Here is a 15751-nt window from a genome sequence, read left to right as displayed (position 1 = left end):
GATTCCTCAAATGAATCTTTGGTAACAACTGTTCGAGAACGATGTTAACATCACACATAGGAATGTTATGTTTTCTATTTTGACATTTTTCAGGGATCAAGAATTACTATATTTTGTAAATGGAAATACCACTACTAAAAACAAAATGTTATAAATAGAATGATGTCATATGTTTCCAAAGACTATCAATATACTAGACTGATGCGATAATAATAATAAAAGCGAGATATTTCATGGCAAAGTTTGGGGATAAGTTTAGGACTATAATCTGCGAGTTATCTCAGGGTAAATGCTATAGCTGCAGGCGAGAGGATTTCTTGGGCAAACGTGACATGGGTTAAAGGCAAATAATTAATCAGGACATTTTGTTGAATATAGCTGAAAGTTGGGCAATGCTTAATTGGCTTGCCGCTGGAAAACCAACAAGGCGTGTCATCCTGGATGTTAGCAGGTCTAGGAGAGTGGGGAGCCATTTCTTTGATACAAAAATATAAACTGAGGAAACATTCAACCAGGGAGCAGTGAATCTGCATATGGGTGATGACCAGGAGTGTGCTGGGTGGACTACTGTATCAATCCTGAAGAGACAGCTAAAATTAGAAATGGACTTTTAAACTGGCACACACATAGATGCTTTTTCTGTAGATAAAGTGACTCTGCTGATGCTCCTGAAAGGAATATGTATTGTTCTATATCCTTGGGCATAATTAATTATATGATTTTTTTTTTAGTTTTATGCTTCAACAAGAGGAACAGTAATTTATAGAAGCAAAGGAATAAGGGGGGAAAAGGGTCTGGAATGAGTGACAGTAATTATCACACCGTCATGCAGTCATGCCAGATGCATTGCATGGTAAATATCAACAACTCTATTATGTAAGGTATCCATAATTAGAGTTGTATCAAAACAGGTTGGTATTAGTACATTATTTTATTTTCTGGAAACCAAACTACATTTTACAATTTTTTTCTGGTGCACTGAAAACATCATTATGTTCTTGAATTGAAAAGAAATGCCTTTCATGAATTCTTTTCTTTGTTGATCTCTTTCTAAATAATTGCCTTTTAGTAATACTATGTTATATACGTTGAGTTATATTACAGAATATATGCGATAACTTACATATGAGGTTATAAGGAAGCTGCGAGAATATAATAACCTGCATCAGTTATTTTTATTAAAGATCTTGTCATTTGATATTTTTTCCCTTCAAGTTGTTATGTTAAAATAACTTGAAGTCCTTTATTTTTGGTATCTTATTTCTATATTAAAGATGATTTCTGTATTGCCAAAGGCCATTTTTGCCAACTAAATCTAAGAGGCAGCATTTTTTGAGATATAATCATTATGCTTTCTGTGTCATTTAGAGCAGGGCAAAATAATGCAAATATAACTTTGTGTGGGGACAGTATCTGTTATATTTACCACCTGGCAGAAAACTACCTTTGTTGTTGAGTGAATGTGGAGAATTTACTTTTACTGTACAGAGCGAGGACTTAAAGGTGAAGGTGACTTTAGCATGGAAGAAGGAATACAGGAAAAACTATATTAAGGATAGGTTGTAAAGTAATGGCATTGCCTTTCAGGCAGCCAGTAAATCAAAAGGGAGGAAAATCCTATGGGGAAAAAGTATCCACAATTGGGCTGTGTTTACTAAAGGAAGTGTAGAAGAATCTTTCGAATTTGAAGGTACAGTATTTGGAAGGAGAAAATAAGAATTATCTACAATGTGGTTTCCAATGTGAATTTCCTCAACTAACAGCATCTGTATCACTTGAGAACTTGTTAGAAGTGCAAATTCTCTTCCCCATCACAGACCTATTAAATCAGAAATTCTGTGTTGGCACAAGCCTTCCAGGTGACCTTACATACACTTAAGAATGCGTACCACTGCTCTGAACTGGGATGGTTGTCTGAATTGCCCAGATGAACTGTCCACATTCATTAGACTGACTGAAGAACTATCAAAAAGCTTCAATCTGAATTGACTCTTTTAGCTGGACTTACTTAAGTGCTTAAGTGAAACACTTAGGGCCCCTCCTCCTTCCCCCTCCCACCCCTATGTGTTCTTTGAGAGAGGCTAGTTTCTGCTTGAGGATGAAGACAATTGAGATCTGACCACTTCAAAAGAACATGTTGTATGTAGTTCAAGTAATTGAAGCTTACATTTAGTGATGGTCAGAGATGGCTCTGCAGGGAAAATACAGTGGGAAACTGCTTAGTCCTTATTTCAAAATCTGCTCCCGTAAAATGCCTACTGTTCACCTCCTTACTCATGTCTGTTTTTTAAACATTCAATTTGTATTCCCTTAGATATCTTAAGATACAAAATATTCAAAAACAGGTAAAACATGTTGGCATAAATGCATGGTAAGGCATATGTGACCTTATTCTGTTACTTAATGACACCGGATTTTGATGGGAGTATGTCTGTTTCAGTGCCCCCAGAAGTTGACTTTGAGTAAGGATTTGAGTACAAGTAATTTATTTTGGAGATGATCCCAGGAAACGCTGACAGGGAGCTGGAGACAGACAGACAAGGACAGTGAGCCAGCAACAGCTTCCACTGTAACCAGGGACCTCTGAAACACCTGTCTCAGAGGTATCCTACTGAAAGGTCCAAACTAAATGGAGCATTTATTCAGGATATGACCAACTCCTGTTTATCACTGACTTTGGGCTGGTAGGGGGCAGAGTTGGCATTATTTCTCTGTCAATTCCACTCTGGAGTGCAGAGAAAGTCCCGGGCCAAGAGTCCTGCTGCTGACTTTGAAGTGGGCACATGAGGCAAAAGGGGGTTTTGAGAGGGTATGGGCTGGGCCCAGCAGCATCTGCTAAGCAGCAGAGTTGATGAGAGAGTAGGTAAGTGGTTGCTAGTTGTGGGCCAGAAGACACCTAAAAGGGTAAGTGGAGTGGGAAATAAATAAATAAATAGATAGATAGATAGATAGATAGATAGATAGATAGATAGATAGATAGATAAATAAATAAATAAATATTTTTAAAAAATCAAAACTAAAACAAGAATTCCAAGAGAAACTTTGTCTACTTCACAATGTTGTCCAGGCGTGATCCTGGCTCTCATCATCCAGGAGCATTTATTTAATGTTCACCTGCACTTGACATTGTAATCCACCCCAGGAAGATAATGAAAGCAATATGGCTCCTTGCCTGAGGTGTCTGACAAACTGGTCTAGAAACGGGAAGCAGAAAACTAGAGCTCCAGGCTTCTATTCAAAATGACAAATGCAGGCTCTAAAAAGGATGGCCCTGGTGTTTATGGAGGCTGCAAATTAAATGCAACCTGCCCAGTTTTGATCCGATGCCCACTCTTATTTCTATGTACTGACGCTTCCCAGAAAGTTACCCTGTGGGCCTCCAGAGATATTTTGTGATCCTGCCCTGCCTGAATACCGAGCTTGGTATAATGTAGAATGTGTGTGTTACCAACTAGTTGAATTATTAATTCATGATAATTGAAAAAGTCACTAGAGGTAACTGACTTATCTTTGAGTGCTTCTAATTACAGAGGTGACATATTGCCACTTCTTCCCACCCCTCTTTTTTTCTCTTTTAAATGCATAATTTTGAAAACCATAAATCACTCTGTCTTTTTGGTCGATATGAACCTAACAGGCCAAATTACTATGCTATGCTTACTCATTTTAAAGAAAAATAATTTGTTTTCTTCTTATAAATAAATTTTAAGTTTCTCAAGTAAATTAGATTTCAAAAGATCTATTAAACTTCGGTTTTAGTCGTTAGACTAAAAGATATTAAATTTGGGAATAAGAAAAATAAGGAAAATATCTATTTTTCTCCTTGAAGCACATCATAGTTATGTATAATTTTTTTTCATTTTCCCTTTAAGTCACTTTTCAGTATAATCATATTTAGAATGTTTTTATTTTAGGGCCTCGCATTGTTCAGCTCCTTAATGCTAACAGTCTAGAATTAATTTTCAGACCTCTTTTTTGTTTTGTTTTGTTTTTAGATACATAAAGTATTTTTCTGTCTTGTGTTGTTTTACATAGCTTAAGAAGCATTGAATCTTTCCCACATTTTTAAATAAAATTGGACTCCAAAATCATAATGGGAAATATAACTCATTTGGGTAGCACTTCTACTTTTCCTCTATAAAGGTTACTGCAAGGTAATTGGTAATTCAGCTGTTTCCTCATGCCTTATTTGTAATTCCTATCATCATTTTATTAGTTGGATTCTTTTGTTCTCAGTGTTTATTCACTAAGAGTACATATTTTTTTAAAAACATTACCAGAGCAATTTCAGTCTTTTCCCTTTCAATGAAAAAAAAAATCACATTCTAGTATTTCTTTTCATTCTCTATTTACTTATTGTGACCTCTAATTCCTTACACATATTACGGTTTCTGTATTTTGTTTGATTTTGCCTTCTTCTTGATATTTGACATTTCCAGTTTTCGCCAATAATCTTCTCAGGCATATGAAATCAAATCGTAGTTCATTCATTCCTGAAAGCGTTTGGCTTCTTCTCAAGTTTCAGCTCTACAATAAAGTCCCTGAAGTCATTTTCATGATTAGGCTTTCCAGTTTGGTCCTGTGCTTGCTAGTTCTGTGATGCACTCCCAAATTCAGTCTCATTTATCACTCTTGGCGCATTTCTAAAATGGACTGCCACTTCGCCTGTGGCCACATTCAGTATGCAACAAAGTGTGAAAGGAAACACTCAAACACCACCTAGGGAACTTGAGAGTGTGCCATAGCTATTATCTGAAACAATACTTGATTACTCCCCTATGGTGAATGTTCTGACTTGTATCTAGGCCTCTCTGATTTTAATAAAGCATTTATTAAGTCACATGGCAAATTTGTCACATTAACAATTTGCCACTATACTTTTTCCTTAACTTCACCTAAGGAAGTTATCTCTATGGCGGCCAATATGCTTTCTCTCATAAATATTTCTCCTTTTTCATTAACATCGTCTTTTTTTCTCTTCCATGATCTTGGCAGTTTTCTGGTATGCAGTTTCTGGCCATTATCTTTATATAGATAGTTCAGTCACTAGTCATATCATGTTTCATTTTGCTAGAAGAGACCTTGAGCGAGACCGAGCATGGGTGCTTTGTTTTCATATGCGTCCAAACAAAAGCAGGCCCGTCCAAGGCTGATTTCATTTCAGCATTCAGTCACAGTATATGCGTTCCTGAATTCAATGAATATTAAATGGGATGAGCATTTGTTGAAGGCTTCTTGTGCCCCGCACAAGGCCTCGAGGTGGTTATTTTTCAGCAGAGCCAGTATCAGCTGTGGGAATGTCAACAAGGATATCCGGCCAATTCTTCAGAAACCATTGTTTTTTTACTGTTCTTTTAAATTTTAAATCTTATTTTGTCTTCTATTGCTCCTGATTATAATTAGAACAGAATATAACTGTAATGCTTTTTTACTTCTTTTGTTCTCAGGAAATGAAACTAATTTAAATGTAAGCCAACATTAAGCTCTTAGGAAAGGCAATTTTGTAAACATACTATGTATAAATTAGAAAGCTCACCAAACACAAACCATTAATGAAGAATCTAGGATATGTGATTCACCTGGATTCTCTTCTGGCATCAAATTTTGAAAATTTACTCAAAAGCTTGATATGTAGAACCAATTCCATGGATCTCAATAGATTTTTAATGCTGTACCTGCAAATAGAGCTACCTTAAAAAGATACACTGGCCTGAGGCCAAATAGTGAAGCAGAAAAAGTTTGTCTTCCAGTGTCGTTGCCCTCAGTTCCCTTTGGGACCGAGCCCCAGGAACTCAATGCCTTTTTTCTTTTCCATAACTGCACAAGAATGCCTACCTTTGTCAGACTCTTTGCCTAATCAAAAGCAATGCTCTCAGCACTCCTCTCTCTTTTCAGAGAGACTGAATTTTAGTGAAAATTGTCAGTTAAGAACTCATTCCAGTAATTGTTGCTTCTTCCAGACAATACATTCTTCACGAAACAGTGGGATTGTAGCCATCCCAGAGGACCGATGAGGAAAATCTTTCCATTTATTACGTTTTGATTTCTTAGTCTTCATTGCATGGTACTCAGAAAACCAGTGTTCTCAAATCGATGCACACTGTTTCATATTTTTATTGCCAAGTATGAACCAATAAAACAATACAAATAGATATTCTTGGAAGAGATCTATTTCTCTTTCTGACTTATATCAATTAGCAGTCTTGCCATAAAGAATCGTTTGATTTCCTCTTGCCATATGTATGTCCATTCATAAATAATTTATGTTATTACTTGGAATTTCTTTAATATTTACATTAGTAGCATTATCCTGGAAATATCATTTACTGAGTTGCATTTTTCTAACTTAACTAAACGAACCTAGTTTATTTTTTTGTAATTACTTTATTTTCCATTGGGTACACAAATTAACTATTTTATCATCGTTGGGCATTTGGAGTGTTTCCAATATGTAACAATTTATACTCCTCCTAGTATTATACAGGATTTCCTGTTTCCAACATCCTTGATTAATTTTATCAGTTTTTTTCCCAATCTTATGAGTACAAAATCATATCTTACTATTACTTTAATTTCTATTTCCTCGATTGTCAGGCTTTTTGTATATTTATCAGCCATTTGGACTTGCTATCTTTCATTTTCTTTGCCTGCTTTTCCATTGGGTTGTTTGTTCTTCATCTAAAATAGCTAGACTTATATTTTGAATACTCAAACTTTGTATTTCATGTATTTTTTTGTAAATATTTACTCCTGGGCTGTAACTAATATTTTTAAGTTGTTCATGCTTATTTTTTATATTAAGCTTTTAAAAATAATAATGTAATTAATTTTATTGATCTTCGTTGAGTGTTTTGATTGTCCCATTTAAGAAATTAATTCTTATCTCAGTATTGTAAATATGTATTCTTGAATATTTTTCAAAATGTCTAAAAGTTTTGCTTTTACGCTTGTCTTTATCTTTGATTTTTATTTTGTGAATTAAGATCTAGTTTTATTATTTTCCCTAGTTATAGTCAATAGCACCATTTGAACAGTTTATCCATCTTCCATTTGTCTTATGTATTATTTGCATATTATAAATTGGGCGTTGCAAGGCATTTCATCCTATTCTGTCAGTCTCTGCTGGCACACTACTTTGACTTAATTACTATAGCTTATTAATAAATATTGATATCAGGCAGGGCAAGACCTCATCCCTTTTTTGTTGTTCTTCAAAATCATCTCGTATATTCTTTTTGGCCTTTGTTCCTCAATCTGAATTTTAGTATCATCTTCTTACTTTCTCTACGTGAGAACTTTATTGGGAGTTTGATTATGGTTATGTTAAATTTATAGATCAATTTGCAAAGAATTTTTATCTTTAAATATTGAGTCTTAATTATCATTAGGATATATTTCTTCATTTCATCATGTTTTGTTTTATGTATTTTGATAGTTTTATAATTTTCTCCATGTAAGTCATTATCATTTTGTTAGTTTCATTCCCAGAGATTTATAATTTTTCTGTTTTATTTTTAAATGGCTATTATGATCAAGAATTTTATATTGTTTATTTGTATTTTAAACATTTTTAATGCCTCAGGGACATCATCATAAATATGAGCTATCATGATGTACTTGTTTGGTTGCGTATCTAAAAAATAGCTAATATAGTTCTGGTAGTTACTTTGGAATTTGTTTTCCTGGGACAGTGACTGACAGGAATTAACTTTTAGATCTTTTTTTTTTTCTTCATTTAGATGGGCTGTGAGTAGAATACATTGGGTGTATTATATTTCCTGGACAGTGATGCAAATGCTGGAGAAACTCTCCTTTCTAAGTTATATTTCTTATCTTTAGAAAATCGTCACTTGGTCACATTACAATCATCTACCTTGACTTGACACTCTTTTCAATATTATTTGTCATTTACATTTTCCCAATGGACTCAGGGAAAACTTTGATTAAGTATTTATCAGGCCTTAGGGTTTTTGGACACAGACATACATTAAGTTTTGTTAACACTATCATTAACACCTAGAATAGTGCCTGACATATAATGGATTCTCAGTAAGAATATCATTCAACAAATATTAGTGGTGTTATCAGTGAAATATTAAAGATGAGTTACAAACATTAAATTAGGCCATGTTCTGTTTATAAAGAACTTTGTACTGTTTGACATTTCCTGGAATTCTAAACAAAATAACAGTAACAATTCTATCTTTTAAGTTATTTGTTTAAAAGTCTTACATACTAAATCCATTGATGGATTTGTTTGTTTTAAAATCAGATTTCAAATATAATTTTATGTTTGGAAAAGCAATAAAATTTGTAGATAGAATCAATCGGTGAACATAGGCAGGAAAATTACCAAACATTTCACTCATTTTTAAATCTTCTTTGGGGTGGCTACCAGAGTTGCTGGCTATAGTGAGCTACTGGATATTTGATATCCCCCTAGCTTGGCTTGCTCATATGGACAACTAAGATTTTACTAGCTTTCTGGCAATGTATTTGCCGATCTATGCTGCCAAGCTTCTTTGTGTCCCAGGGAAAATGAGGTGATTACAGGTGAGACCTAAAGGATACATGATACCTTCCATGCTACAGAACTGCCTCTTTTCATCTTCGACTCTCATCTTGACTCACATAGTGCAATGTCTGCTGCTCACTGCCCCAGCATCATTTTTAATTGCTGCCATTGCAGATCTCCAGTTTTTTTGTTTCTTCTGCCTTCTGCCACTTCTGGCTCACTTCCCAGCCTTACACGAAAGGGATGACTTTCACAGACAGTTCCTGTCAGTCAGAGCATGGCAGCCATTCAAAGCCCGTTGGGTTTAATCTTCGGAGCATCCGATCCTCTTGGCAATATGTCTCTTTTACTTGGCACTTAGGGAGGCTGATTTTCCCTCCTTAAATTGGTTACATTGTAGCCCAGCTTACTTTTGGGTCAGCAGTCATTAATGAAACTTGAGATTCTGGTAGGCTGGTACCTGGATGACTAAATTTTATTGTGAGTATTAATTTTAATGACTTCTGCTCAAACTCTTGTGTGTCATCTTGGTGGCTGAGTAATTTTTCAGTGATCTAACAACCAAAACTTAGCTACAGAATATATTAAAAAGTTTATAAAATGCAGTATTTCTCACAGAGGGAGGACACATGTCTCCTTTTTTCAGTTTCCTGGGACTGCTGTAATAAGGTAAAGTACCACAAACTGGGCGTCTTCAATCAACAGAAATTTAGTCACTCACAGTTCTGGAGGCTAGATGTACAAAATTAAGTTGTTGTCAAGGCTATGGGCCCTCTGAAACCTGGAGGGGAGAATCCTTCCTTGTTCCTTCATAGCTTTCTGGTGGTTCGCTGGCAATATTTGGTGCTCCTTGACTTGCAGCTTCTGTACTTCAGTTTCTCCCGCTGTCCTCATATGGCGTTCTCCTCTTGGGTATGTATACCTGGTCTCTCCTTCTCATAAGGACACCAGTCAAATTGGATCCATGTACACCCTAATTCGATATGACCGCATCCTAAGTTGGTTACATCTACACAGTCTCCCATTCTAAATAAAGTTGTAATACTGGGTACTGAGGTTAAGACTTTAACATATCTTTGGGAGGGGGACACAATTCAACACATAACACCCTTTACCAATGATGAACTTGATGGCATAGGGATATAGGTTGGAGATGCATTTCGTAATTTTATTTTAAGTATATCTGGAGGTATATTAGGGGAAGACTTTCTTTCTCCTCTCCTAACCTATTCATTATCTTCTTACCTCTCCAGTCCTCAAACATTCATCCTTCATAATTTATTATTAGAAAATGGAAAGATGTGTTTTAAAAAACAGTATTTGAAAATGCAGTTTTAGTCTATGGGAAAGTAACCAAGCTCTTCCAAAATATTTATGCTTTATTATTCAGACTTTGTAATTTCCATAGGTGGATGATTTTATTTTTAGAGAGTTGCCAAGTTTAAACAAAAAAGAATAATGTGATGCAAGATGTTATTCTGTTTGTGCTTAGGGCAGAGTGTGAATATTTATTATGATAATACTGGACCAAGTCCATCTGTATTTATTGGTCCTTTCTCTGCTATCCAGAATAAAATGAAAAAAAAAAAAAAGGATTCTATTTAATAAAGTTATATTCAGTAAATAAAAATGTTTTTAAAAGACTAGATGTAAAAAATGCATTAAATATTAGAAAAGTATAGTCATTGATCTCAGTTTAATATTTCATTGAGGATTTGAAAGACTGAGTATTATTTGGAATAACAAGAATTATGTAACCCAGTTTTCTACAGCTAAGGGAAATGCAAAAACAGCTTAGCTCAATGAAGCTTATATAGACCATCAAAAAAAAAAAAAATAGACGGGGGGTGGTGATGGTTAGAGAAAGCAGAGTAGGAGTTTGGAGGCAGAAAGAAGAGTGTCATGCTTTGGTAAAAGCTAGAAGGTTTTGCATGCCAAAGTATACTATAAACTAAAGCCCTAAGAGGCTGTCTGAATAACAGAGAAGGAGGTGTAATTGGTAGAATTCTTTAAAACTATATATTAGAGTTCTTGATTTAATGTAAGAACATACTCTGATTAATGATCATTATAGGCCTTGATTCTCATGATCTGACTAAGCTGACAATTTTTTTGCTGTTGAGCATGGGATGGATAGAAAGAGAATAAGCCTAGAAACTGGAATACTGACTGGGCACTTTTGTTAGGTCTTGAGTAGTATGGCTAAAAGTTTTCATTAGGATAATGGCTTTAAAAGTGGCGAGGACTGTGTAAAATACTGATATGACATCAGCAGCATGGTGGCATGAGGGCATCTCCAGGTCTCTCCCCTTGAAGTTATGACAAGCTGGAGAGCTGTGATTCAATAAAGGATTCCCTGTTCAACACATAAACACCTCTGAGGGACCAGCACATTGAGACATCTGAAGGTGGGCACATTGGGGCATTTAGTGGAGATGAGAAGTGGGGGAAGAATGGAGAAGAAAGCCACGGATGCAGTCTGGTGCTCGTTGGGGTCCTAGCAGATGTAATAGCAGGGAAAGGTTAGGATACAACCACCACTGGGCAAACTTCTCCCAAGAAGACATACAAGTGGCCAAGAGGCATATGGAAAGATGCTCAACTTCACTAGCTTTTAGGAAAATGCAAATCAAAACTACAATGAGATATCACCTCACACCTGTTAGAATGCCTGTCATCAACAGGACAAGTAATTACAAGTGTTGGAGAGGTTATGGGAACACAGGAACCCTCATACACTGCTGGTGGGAATGTAAATTGGTATAACCACTATGAAAACATTATGGAGGTTTCTCAAAAAATTAAAAATAGAATTGTCATATGACCTAGCAGTCCTCTTCTGAGTACCCCCCAAAATTGAAAACATTTATTTGTAAAGATGTATGCACCCCGATGTTCATCGCAGCATTATTTATTGTGGCCAAGACATGGAAACAATGGAAAGGCCCTTCGATAAGATGATTTTATAAAGAAGGTGTAGTACACATATACAATGGAATATTACTCAGCCATAAGAAAAGGTAAAATACAGCCATTAACAACAACATGGATGGATCTTGAGATTATCATGCTAAGCAAAATGAGTCAGACAGAAAAAGTCAAGAACCATATGATCTCACTCATATGTGGGATATGAAACTGAAAGTAACAAATGAGCAAGACAAACAAACATAGTCTCATGGATATGGACAATAGTTTAGTGGTTACCAGTGGGAAAGTGGGGAGGGAGAGAAGTAGATAAGGATAAATGGGGTCAAATATATCGTGATGGAAGGAAATTTCACTTTGGGTAGTGAACACAATATAATATACAAATGATGTATTACTGAATTGCACACTTGAAACCTATATAATTTTATTAACCAATGTCACCCCAATAAATTCAATTTAAAAGATTAGCTATAATCACTATCATCATCATCATCTTCATTGCTATATTGTGTTTTAGGTTTTTCTACCAATAGACCCTTGGCTTAGAACTTAAAGGTAACTAAGATCACAGAAGAGATCCACACAGAGTAGAACCACTTACCATTAAGGGTAGAAATTGAATATAAACTCCCCTTCATTCAAAACTAGTTCCCATACTTAACCACAATCAGATAGCTCCCAGCAGTGCCCCAGGGCAATTGCTGTTCAGTCACTCCCTCTCCATAATATGTAAGTGATACAAGAATTAAACAACCATGTATATTTGTTTTAAAAATCCATGTTTATGAATCCTTATTATGGTGTCATACAGAGTAGAATACTCACATTAGCACTATCAGAATAGTCTTTATAGGCAGACCTATATGGGAGGTTAAATTAATACCTTCAATGTGACTTTATTAATTTGTAGCAGGTAATATGTTGACTAAGGGACTGGACACTTACCTTCAGTGGCAAGTGCACATAGGGCAATTTTCAAATCATTTATTGTTATTTTTCCACTTTTAGTTTAAAGGAAATAAACGATAAGATGCTCCCCTTTGTTTGGGAGCAGCCTACAAGAGGCAAAAAGACTCTGAGGCTGACAATAAAATCTGAGAATGGGTCTAACTGACCAAAAAGTGTCCAAAAAGTCCGGAAATATAGAGAAAAGAGTATTTTTCTGACTTTTTTTCAGTTTAACCATTTGATTCTCGCTTTAAATTATTCTTTATAAGATATGATGTTGAGGTTGAAGAAGAATATTTGAGCTTATTATTTGAAAATATAACTAGCATACTTTTAAAAATAATTTTGTCCTGTTTTCTGACATTTTGAATACTCTACATTATTATTATTTTTTTCAGAGGTTTTCTTTTTACATATACAAAGAAGAGAAAAGATGAAATAAAATTCACTGACTTTCTTCATTCTTTCATTTCTCTATACTTTCCTCCAATTTCCTGAAACTGGTGTGATAAAATGGGGTTTCTTTCCTTTGGAAATCTTAGAGAAAACTGAATCAGCCCACGGAAAGGGGTCCTAGTTACCTCAAGCCCACTTTTCATTTAAGACTTTATGTTAAGAAGTTAGAGAGACCCCAAAATCTCACCGTTGACGCAGACCTGCTCAAAATGGGGCCAAAGGCACTATTAATGGTGAAGAGTGTATTTGAGACATTCTCATCTATACTTGCCTTTTATCAGTCTACCAAATAGTTGGGGAGAGGATGGTGGCAGTGTATAGCTGGTTTCTGTCATCTCTCAGAGTCATGACTAAAAGTTACCCATTGGAGGAATAAAAAAGAAAAGAAAATCTTAATCTCTTTTTTATATCTATTGATTGGTAGATAGACATAGATATACAGATGATATAGATAGGTATAGATATATAGATACAAGTGTAGATAAATATAGATATACACGCAAATACTTTTTGGCCGTTCTTAGTGTTATAGCTAAGCACCCCCTACATACTTATGATTCCTAAGTATCTAAAATTCAGCTTCTTAATTTCAGCTGCTTACTCAGTGGACACTTCTCTATACGTGTTCTAGATTGGTAGATTGGTGGTCCCCAACCTTTTTGGCACCAGGGACCAGTGCTTTTCTGAGAATGTAATGCCTGATCATTTGAGGTGGAGCTGACGCGATGATGCTAATGCTGGGGAGCGGCTGCAAATACAGACGAAGCTTTGCTCGTTTGCCTGCTGCTCACTTCCTTCTGTGTGGCCCAGTTCCTAACAGGCCACGGACCCGTACTGGTGTGTGGCCCAGGGATTGGAGACCCCTGTTCTGCAAGATCCCTATTAGTGAGTCTTTCAGAAAGATCAGGTTGCACATAAGTAGAGGGCAAGGATCATGGCTTAATCTTGAATATTTAGAACCTAGAAAGTTTCTACCACATAGAAAGTACATAATAAATGAGAAAAATGGTATATGACTCTTAATGTACTTTGCATACATTCACACATTTATAGATATGGTTATACAGGGAAGACAGGACTGTAACTCTCCTATTTCTTACCCCTCAGATTTCCTTCTCCCTTAAGGCTACATGGCATTCTGCTGAAGCATTTTTTTTTTTTTTTCCTTTCAGGGTTGATATTTGTAATAACCTTATTTCCTTTATTTTAAAAATGTAGTTTTGAGTTGGAAAGAGAGAAAGCTATCTGAGATCCATCATGAGCCTAGTGACAAGCTGCTGATCAAAGAAGTGAAAAAAGCATTGATTAGCACACTTTGTCATTTTGTCATTTTGGATTTAAGGTTTTGAATTACCTTAAATCAATTTTGTTCATTGCCTATTGCCACATCCTCCCTCTGAGCAAATATATTTTTGTTAGCTGTGTTTTTTTACAAATGATATACTAATGTTGATTTAGATATGGTCCCTTCTTTGAGCCTTCTTAAAAATAGGAACCAGAATATGGTGACACGGGTGCCTCCTGCCAGTTCAGTGTAGAATACTCATGGTTATAATCACATTTAAGAAACTGCCATTTCTCTGTGATAATGACTAAAAGAATCAATGGCAGTTTAGAAATTAAAGCAGATTATGTCTTTCAAATCTTAGAATCTGATCATTTGGGCTTTTTCACCCTTAAACCAGTAAAGAAAATCAGTTGTCTCCATGCTATATTTTAAAATATAACTTAATTGAGCTGTAATTTTACAGCACCTTTTACCATGTTTATAATCCCAGTTACTCAGAATATTTTTTGTTTTGTTTCTAGCTTTGTAATGTATAGAAGAGTTTTCTATCCTTAACCAACTTTTCTCATTATGAGAATTGTTCCTGTGTTTTCCTTTGGTCAAAGACTACTTTAGAAAAAGTTGACATTCTGTTTTACAGTATAGCAATTTCTTGCATAGTTTATCTGCAGCCTATAAGATGCAAATTATATGATGTGCCTTTTTTACATTGCCTGTTTGCTTTTCTTTGAATTTATATGTTAGCGAATATGAAATCAATGATTCAAGTATTATTTAGTTGTACTAATGACAATTTTGAAATACCTAGGAACTTACAAATGTATCAAGACATCCAAACTACTATAAAAAGGCTTAAATTATATGGACTAACTTGGGGACAGTCAGTTGTGAATTTGTGAAGCTGTATCTAAAAACAGAAGGTTTCTAAAGAAATTAACTATAGTGGTAAATTGTATCAAGTAAAGCTCAGAGTCAACAGGCCCAGCTTCTGGCCTGGCCTGGCCTCTGCCTGTAGCTGGCCATATGACCTTGAACAGGCCATATAAGGTTCTTGATACTTGTCTTCTCCCCTTTGAAACTGAGGAATTGGACTCCACTTTTAATATCTTTCAAATATATGTAGTGATGTAGATCCTGAAATAGATCAGAGTGACTTGTTATCAAGTGTTATCTATTTTACCAGTTGCTTTTGCAACATGCCAGAAACCAGATTTGTCTCTTCCAAAGCTGATTGGGCAACACCTTTCATACTGACACTTTTAATTTACGTAGAAGATCCTGTAAAAGTAAATAAGTCATCTCGACTTGAATGACTAGTTAGTAGGTATTTACCATTTGGAAACCTGGGAGGAGTTGTTCATTTCTTTTTGTTAGTCATCTTTTTTGTAATCCAGATGTAGCCTTAGTCCTTGGGCAATGGCTGATAAATGTTTTGACATTTCCCTTCTCCTTAAAGGACAGTGAAAAAAAATTCTCTCTAGCTCCACCCTGTTGAAGAGGGGATTAGATTTTTATATGTGGTTCAGAAGAGCATATCAAAGACCAAACAGTTGAGGGAAAAAAATTAACAATTAGAACTATCTCAAATCGAAATGGCTTCTTAAGGAGGCTGA

The 15751-nt window shown here is 35.4% G+C and overlaps 1 protein-coding gene and 1 pseudogene across 6 annotated transcripts in view; one reads left to right on the top strand and one right to left on the bottom strand.

Annotated features, from left to right (window-relative positions):
- The window catches only part of LOC111738348, a 10248-nt pseudogene extending 7544 nt beyond the window's left edge, over positions 1–2704 (bottom strand).
- CTNNA2 (catenin alpha 2) overlaps positions 1–15751 on the top strand; it is a 1043800-nt gene that overhangs the window by 280910 nt on the left and 747139 nt on the right. The gene's annotated exons all lie outside the window — the stretch shown is intronic.

The sequence above is a fragment of the Pteropus vampyrus genome, unplaced genomic scaffold, assembly GCF_000151845.1.
Source record: "Pteropus vampyrus isolate Shadow unplaced genomic scaffold, Pvam_2.0 Scaffold37, whole genome shotgun sequence".
NCBI lineage: Eukaryota > Metazoa > Chordata > Mammalia > Chiroptera > Pteropodidae > Pteropus > Pteropus vampyrus.
This window is presented reverse-complemented; position numbering and strand designations above follow the sequence as displayed.